Genomic DNA, 7596 nt, shown 5'->3' with positions numbered 1-7596 from the left:
TGATGAAGACAAGGGATTGCGGCAACACAACAAAAGTCAACCTCAGCCCCCCCACAGCAGGTCACAAGACTACCTGCAGATAAGGTACAGTGTCAGATGTGATGTGGACTCAGCCTCCGACAGCATGCTCTCCTAAACATCATGCCCTCTGGCCACTGAAACAGCATGGCACCAGAATTCTATCAAGGCCCAGACTTGCATCGGTGTGTGCTTCCTAAAGCATTTCTCTGGCTCACTTGGCTAAGGGTCTTGTTGGATCCCTTCGATACCCACCCCCCTCCTCTGCACCGACAGTTACTCATAACACAGGTTGTTCAAAGACATCATGAATCTCTCCCCTACACCCATGGCTTGTGTGGCCAGTGGTCATCCAGCCGCACATATGTGAGTCCCTCCCCCCTTTCCCAAACCCATTCTTTGAATCCAGGGCACTTACACCGGCTGAAGATGAATTTCCCCATTCTCTCCCACCAGTTAGAATTCCTCAGGCATTCAGTTGTGCTCTAAAGGACACTCCTGTCTTGTGAATTTTCTCTTTTTCACTGACTTCTAGGGAAGAGGGCAGGGCTCTGTGTCAGAGGTCAGAAGACCTAAAGTCCATACACTATATGGTATTTTTAAACCAAAAGTAGGTTTTCACAAACTTCTCAACTTCTTCTGAATTAGTGTTCCTTTCACTATAGCTTCCAAAGTGCACCTGCTAGTGATAGCTTATGATAAGAACATCAGGCAAGAATACAGAGCACCCCTGGATCATGGGAGAAGTCTTTACCCCAGGCCAACTGATTCCTCAAAACTATGACCTGTACTGTAACTTAGTTCTTGTTTTCAGGGATCTTTGTTAGAGATTACAGTAGTTCTGGGTCACAAGTAGAAGTTAGGTGTTGGGACTGGGTAGTGGGAGAGGTGTTGCACACTCAATTGGATCTCAGAAAAATATCTCTGGGGGTCAGGCTGAGGACATCTTGGATGTTTGGGGTCTTCTGTTTTATCCACAAATGGAAATATTCTGCCACCCCGAAGATGGAGTTTCTTTTTCTCCCCCAATTAGCAGATCTGGTTCAGAAGGTCATCTAGGAGAGTGACCTAGAGTTAGGATATCTGGGGGCAGAGTAGAAGAATTTGACAATCCCGGGAATCTACCAGATAAGGAGCCAATCTGAGCTCGCAACTTTTAGCTATTAGAGAACTGTAGTAGCAACTAGGTCTAGATGAGCTCAAGTTTATGAAACAAGGTAGAACTGTCCAAGGTGAATTGAGATCACGTGTTCTCTTATTCCCTATAGCCATTTGCTGATTCTGGGCATGGGCTGAGGACCTAGCTTTGCCTGGGCAGAGGGCACCTGAAGTTGGTTGGTAAAGTAAAACCAACTAAGCTCTTAGTGGCATGTGGCCATAAAGGGATTGACTTGAAAACTTGAAGGGCTTCAGCCATGTGCCTGGTTTTCCCCAAAGGACACTTATTGAGGCTGAACTGCATGGGATGCTTAAGAGCTAGCACAGGGGCACCTGGGGGGCTCAGTCGGGTAAGCACCCAACTTCAGGTCATGATCTCGCGATTCGTGAGTTCAAGCCCCATGACCGAGACTGTGCTGACAACTTGGAGCCTGGAGCCTACTTCAGATTCTGTGTCTCCCTCTCTCTCTGTTCCTCTCCCACATGTGTTCTGTCTCTCTCTCAAAAATAAATAAGCATTAAAAAAAAAAAAAAAGAGTGAAGACAAAAGGCTTATAAAAGAGTGAAATCTCCCAAAGTCCCATGGTGCTGAGGTGATAAACTATGGCAAGTGGGCTTGACTGAAGAACATGGTCCCAAGACATTTGTCAAGTATTGAGTGATGTGGGGTAGGACACAAAAGAACTATATCAAAAATTCTTGAAAAATTAAATTAAAAAAAATTTTTTTTAATGTTTATTCATTTTTTGATAGAGACAGAGCGTGAGTGGGGGAGGCGCAGAGAGAGAGGGAGACACAGAATCCGAAGCAGGCTCCAGGCTCCGAACTGACAGCACAGAGCCCGACACGGGGCTTGAACTCATGGACCGTGAGATCATGACCTGAGCTGAAGTCGGACGCCCAACCGACTGAGCCACCCAGGCGCCCCTCTTTTTAATTTTTAATTAAAAATAAATGGTTTCCAGAGAACTGCTTACAAAAACAAAATTCAAGAATACCTAAAAGAATTAAAAAAAAAAAAAAAAACAAGCAGCACTCAACGAAGTAAACAGTCACAATGTTTGATATCCAATCAAAAATTACCAGGAGACTTGTTTCTGGTCAAAATGAAATAAAAGGGACTAGATTTTTTTTTTTTTTTTTTTTTGTCTTTATTTTCTGAGAGAGAGAAAGAGAAAGAACACGAGCAGGGGAGGGACAGAGAGAGAGAGGGAGACAAAGAATCCAAAGCAGACTCCAGGCTCTGAGCTGTCAGCACAGTGCCCCATGCAGGGCTCGAATCCACGAACCACAAGATCATGACCTGAGCCAAAGTCTTGATGCTTAACCGACTGAGCCACCCAGGTGCACAACTAATAAGCCAGACAAAATATTTGAAACAATGGTTTGAAGAACAGTGATCCCTGAAATATGTGAAACAAATGAAGTAAGCCCTTTAACTGCCTACGCTGACTTTCTTGAAAATTTCCAGTGGGGTGAACTGCCTGAGTTGAGGACACAGAGCTAAGAGTCTTCAGAATCCAACATTGCTAGAAGCACAGCATAGAGTACTAAGGAGAGAGCTACACATAGAGCTAAATCAGCAGAAGGTTCCCTTGGGTATTCAGCAACATACTGACCAACACATGTGAGAAAGGAAACTTGCTGAGTCTAGATAAAGAACCACCAGACAGAATAAAAAGAACAGTGCCCAGACCTCACACGGGGCCAGAAATAGCCCCTGTTCCTGCCAGACTGGTAAACCTCATAATCTGAGGAATAATGAGTACAGTATTCAGAAGAGTCTTGCTTTAGTTGTGGGGAACAATTAGCCCCAAACAAAATGTTTGTGATAGGCAGAATAATGGCCCTCCAAAGATGTCTATGTCCTAATTCCTGGAATCTATAAGTATGTTGGATTACATGCCAGAGGGGAACAAAGATTGCAGATGGAATTAAGGTTGCTAATCAGTTGACCTTGAGATGGGGGATTAACTCTGGGTTATTAAGGTGGAGGGACCCAATCTAGTAAGTGCAAGAGGGAGGTCAGAGTGATGCAATGTGAAAAGGACTTGACCTACTGTTGCTGGTTTTGAAGATGGAAAAAAGAAGACCGTAGCTAAGGAATGTGGGTAGCCTCTGGAGTTAGAAAAGACAAGTAAATGGGTTCTCCCATGGAGCCTCCATAAAACAAAAAAAGAAAAACCAAAACAAAACCATGCAGACATCTTTATTTTAGGCCAGTGAGGTCCATTTTGGACTACAGAATGTAAACTAATAAATTTGTGATGTTTTAAGATGCTAAGTTTGTTGTAATTCGTCACAGCATCAATAGGAAACTAATACAACACTGTGATGGTCTCACCTAACATCGCAAATGCAAGAGCCATAGGATCAAATTGTTCCCAAGTAATTTAGCTGTATCCCAGAACAAAGCTAAAGAGTATTTACAAAAAAAAAAACAAACAAAACAACAACAACAAAAAAACCCTGTACCAAACAAGACAAAATCATAATGAGAAAAAAAAAAAAATCAACTCAAATTGACTCAGAATTACACAAGAGGTTAGAAATAGCAGACAATGAACACTGGAACAATTATTATAACTTTATTCCACATGTTCAAAAACTCAGAGAAAAGACTAAACATTTTAAGTAGAGAACATATCCGATATGATATTGAACTTTAGAGATGAAAACCACAAATTGTGAGAGGAAAAACACATTGGGTGGAATGAGCATTAGAGTAGACACTGCAAAGGAAAGATCAAACTTAAAGACCTAGAAAGAGAAACTACACAAGATAAAACAGGATGAAGAAAGACTTATAACAATGAATAATACATCAGTGAATTGTGGAAAAACTTCAAGTGACATAATAACTTAAGAGTACCCAAAAGAGATAACAGGAAGAGGAACAGAACAAATATTTGAAGAAATGTGGCAAATTTTCCCCAAATTTGATGAAAACCATAAAGGTACAGATCTGAACAGCTCAGTAAACCCAAGCATGAGAAACAACAACAAAACCCAAAACACTAAACTAAGGCAAATAGTAACCACATCTTTCAAAACCTGTTATAAAGAGAAAAGTGTAAAAGAACCTTGTGGGGGGGGGGATGTTATGAAGAGAGCAACAAAGATAAGGATGCAGCAGATTTGTTATTAGAAATAATGGAAGTTAGAACACAGTGGGGAAACATTTTTAAAGTACCAAAAAGAAGAAGGGGAAAAAAAAAACAAACCCTGCTACCTTGAACTACTTACCCAGTGAAAATATGTTTCAAAAAATGAAGGTGAAATAAGGACTTTTTCTTATACTAAAAAGCAGAAAGAGTGACTTCTGCTTCTGGGCAGACAGCTAAGACATACTGTTTCCTATTCCTCTCCCTAAGAACAACCAAAACCCTGGACATTATATATAAAACAAACATAAGAAGACACTGAGAGGTAGAAAAGGCAGGCTGACTAGGGACCTCAGGATGCAAGGAATGAGACAGTGATGAGTTCCCTGATCTCTCTAGGCCAGCAAAGGGGCAGCCCAGAAAGACATAGAGGCCATGCAGAGAACAGTAAGGAGGCACTCCTACCCCTCCCAGCCTGGGGTGGAGGACATCAGGGGGACCTAGTGTGGAGTAGAACTCCCATCCCTGCCAAATTAACAAGCACCCTTCTTGGGCATCAGTAAGGCTGAGTGGGGAACCTGAACATCTACCCACCAACACCCTCATCTCAATACTGTCAGAGGAAGCTAGTGAAAATAGATTTAAGTAAGATCCAGAGTCTCATGATACAATGCCCAAACTGTCCAGATTTCAATAAAAAATCAGCTATCATATCAAGATGAGGAAGAGTTCAACTTAATGAGAAAAGACAACTAGTACATGATAACAAAATGACGCAGATGTCAGAGTTACCTGACGAGGGTTTTAAAGTCATCGTAAACATGCTTTAAAGAGCAACTACTAACACACTCAAAACAAATGAAGGAGAAAGTCTCATCAAAGAAATAGAAAATCTCAGTAAAGAATAAAAGATATAAAGAAGAAACAAATGGAAACTTTGTAACTGAGAAATACAATAAGATAAAATCTCAGTAGATTAACTCAATAGCAGAACAGAAGAAACAAAAGAATGAAATGGAAATAGAACAACAGAACTTAGAATGAACAACAGGGAGAAAATAAACCAAAAAGAAATGAATTCAGCCTCAGAGAACTGTGAGTCTATAACGAAAAAAATTTTAACATGCCTATCATCGGAGTCCCAGGAAAGAAGTGTGTGGGGTTTAAAAAGTACTCAGAGGAGTAGTGACTGAAAACTTCCCAAAGACATAAATCTGCAGCTTCCAGAAGGTGATCAAACCCTAAACAGGATAAATCCAAATAAATACACGAAATTCATCATAACCAAACTTCTGAACACCAAAGGGAAACAAAAAACAAACAAACAAAAAAAAAAATCAAAAACCACTTGAAACCAGTGAAAGAAAGGACACCTTACCTAGAGAAAGAAAACAGTTCGAATGACAAAAGACTTCTCATCAAAACCATGGAGTACAGAGGAAGCAGCACATTTTTCAAGTGCTAAAGGAAAGGAACTGTCAACCCAGAATCATATATCCAGTGAAAACAATACTGCATTTCACAAACTTTTATATTTTATGTTTTCATTTTCGTTCACTTCAAAAAAGTTCTACTTTTCCATCTAATTTTTCTTTGATCCATGGAATACTTAAAAGTGCTGTGTTTATTAGTTTCTAAATATTTGAGAATTTGCCATGTGTCATATGCCTTCTGTTATCGATTTCTAATTTAAGTCGATTGTAGTGATAAGACATATTTTTATTTATTTACTTTGATAAAATGTACTTTGTATGAATTGAATCCTTTTAGATTTAATGAGACTTGTTTCATGGCCCCAAATATGGTTGAACTTGGTAAATGCTCCATGTGTACTTTAAAAGAATATGTTCTCTGGACACCTGGGTGGCTCAGTCGGTTAAGCCTCTGGCTCTTGGTTTCATCTCAGGTCATGATCTCACAGTTGGTGAGTCTGAGCCCCACATCAGGCTCAGCGCTGACAGTGTGTAGCCTGCTTGGGATTCTCTCTTCCTCTCTCTCTGCCCCTCCCCTGCTTGTGCACTCTCTCTCTCTCCCTAAATAAATGAATAAGTAAACTTTATAAAATAAAATAAAATAATACGTTCTTTGCTCTTTTGGGTGGAATATTCTATAATGTCAATTAGGAATTTCAGTTGATAGTTTTGTGCAAGTCTTCTCTATCCCTACTGATATTCTGTCTGCTTGTTCTACCAGTTACAGAGGGAGGGCTGTGGAAATCTCTGATGATGGCTATAGATTTGTCTATCTCTTTGTGCAGTTCTATCAATTTAATTTTCTGTATTTTGAAGCTCTATCATTCAGCGCCTAAACATTTCGAATAAACTTTATGGGTTCTTAATAAATTGACCCCATTGCCAATTTTAAATGACTCTCTTTAATCCTGGTAATATTTTTTGGTCTGAAATCTACTTTGTCAGATTTTAATATAGCCACTCTAGCTTTCTTTTTAGTAATGTTAGCATAGTTTATCTTTTTCCATCCTTATACTTTTTTTTTTCATTTTTGGCGGGGGGGGGGGGGTGGATATAGCTGAGAAACAATGTGACATCAGTTTCAGATGTACTACATAGTGATTCAACGTCTCTATACCTTATGCTATGTTCACCACAAGTATAACTACCATCTATTACCATGCAACACTATGGCCATGTCATGGACTATATACCCTATGCTGTACCTTTTATTCTCATGATTTATTCATTCCATAACTGGAAGCCTGTATCTTCTACTCCCCTTCACCCATTTTGCCCATCCCCACCCCTTCCCTCTGGAAACTATCAGTTTGTTCTCTACATTTATAGGTCTGATCCCGCTTTTTGTTTATTCACTTGTTTATTCATTTCTAAATTTTTTAAATGTTTCTTTATTTTTGAGAAAGAGAGAGAGACAGTGTGAGCAGGCAATGAGCAGAGAGAGAGGGAGACACAGAATTGGAAGCAGGCTCCAGGCTCTGAGCTCTCAGCACAGAGCCCGATTCAGGGCTCAAACCCATGAACCATGGGATCATGACCTGATCCAAAGTCAGACGCTTAACCAACTGAGCCACACAGGTGCCCCCATTTGTTTCATTTCTTAGATTCTACATAAGAGTGAAATCATACGGTATTTGTCTTTCTCTGTCTGATTTATTTCACTTAACATAATACCTCCTAGGTCCATCCATGTTGCCATAAATGGAAAGATCTCATCCTTTTTTATGACTGCATAAGTATTCCATTACACACACACACACACACACACACACATCATTATCATCATCATCATCATCATCATCATCATCACATATTCTTTATCCACTCATGTATATCTACAGATA

The sequence above is a fragment of the Panthera tigris genome, chromosome C1 (assembly GCF_018350195.1).
Source record: "Panthera tigris isolate Pti1 chromosome C1, P.tigris_Pti1_mat1.1, whole genome shotgun sequence".
In the NCBI taxonomy this organism is placed as follows: Eukaryota; Metazoa; Chordata; class Mammalia; order Carnivora; family Felidae; genus Panthera; species Panthera tigris.
This window is presented reverse-complemented; position numbering follows the sequence as displayed.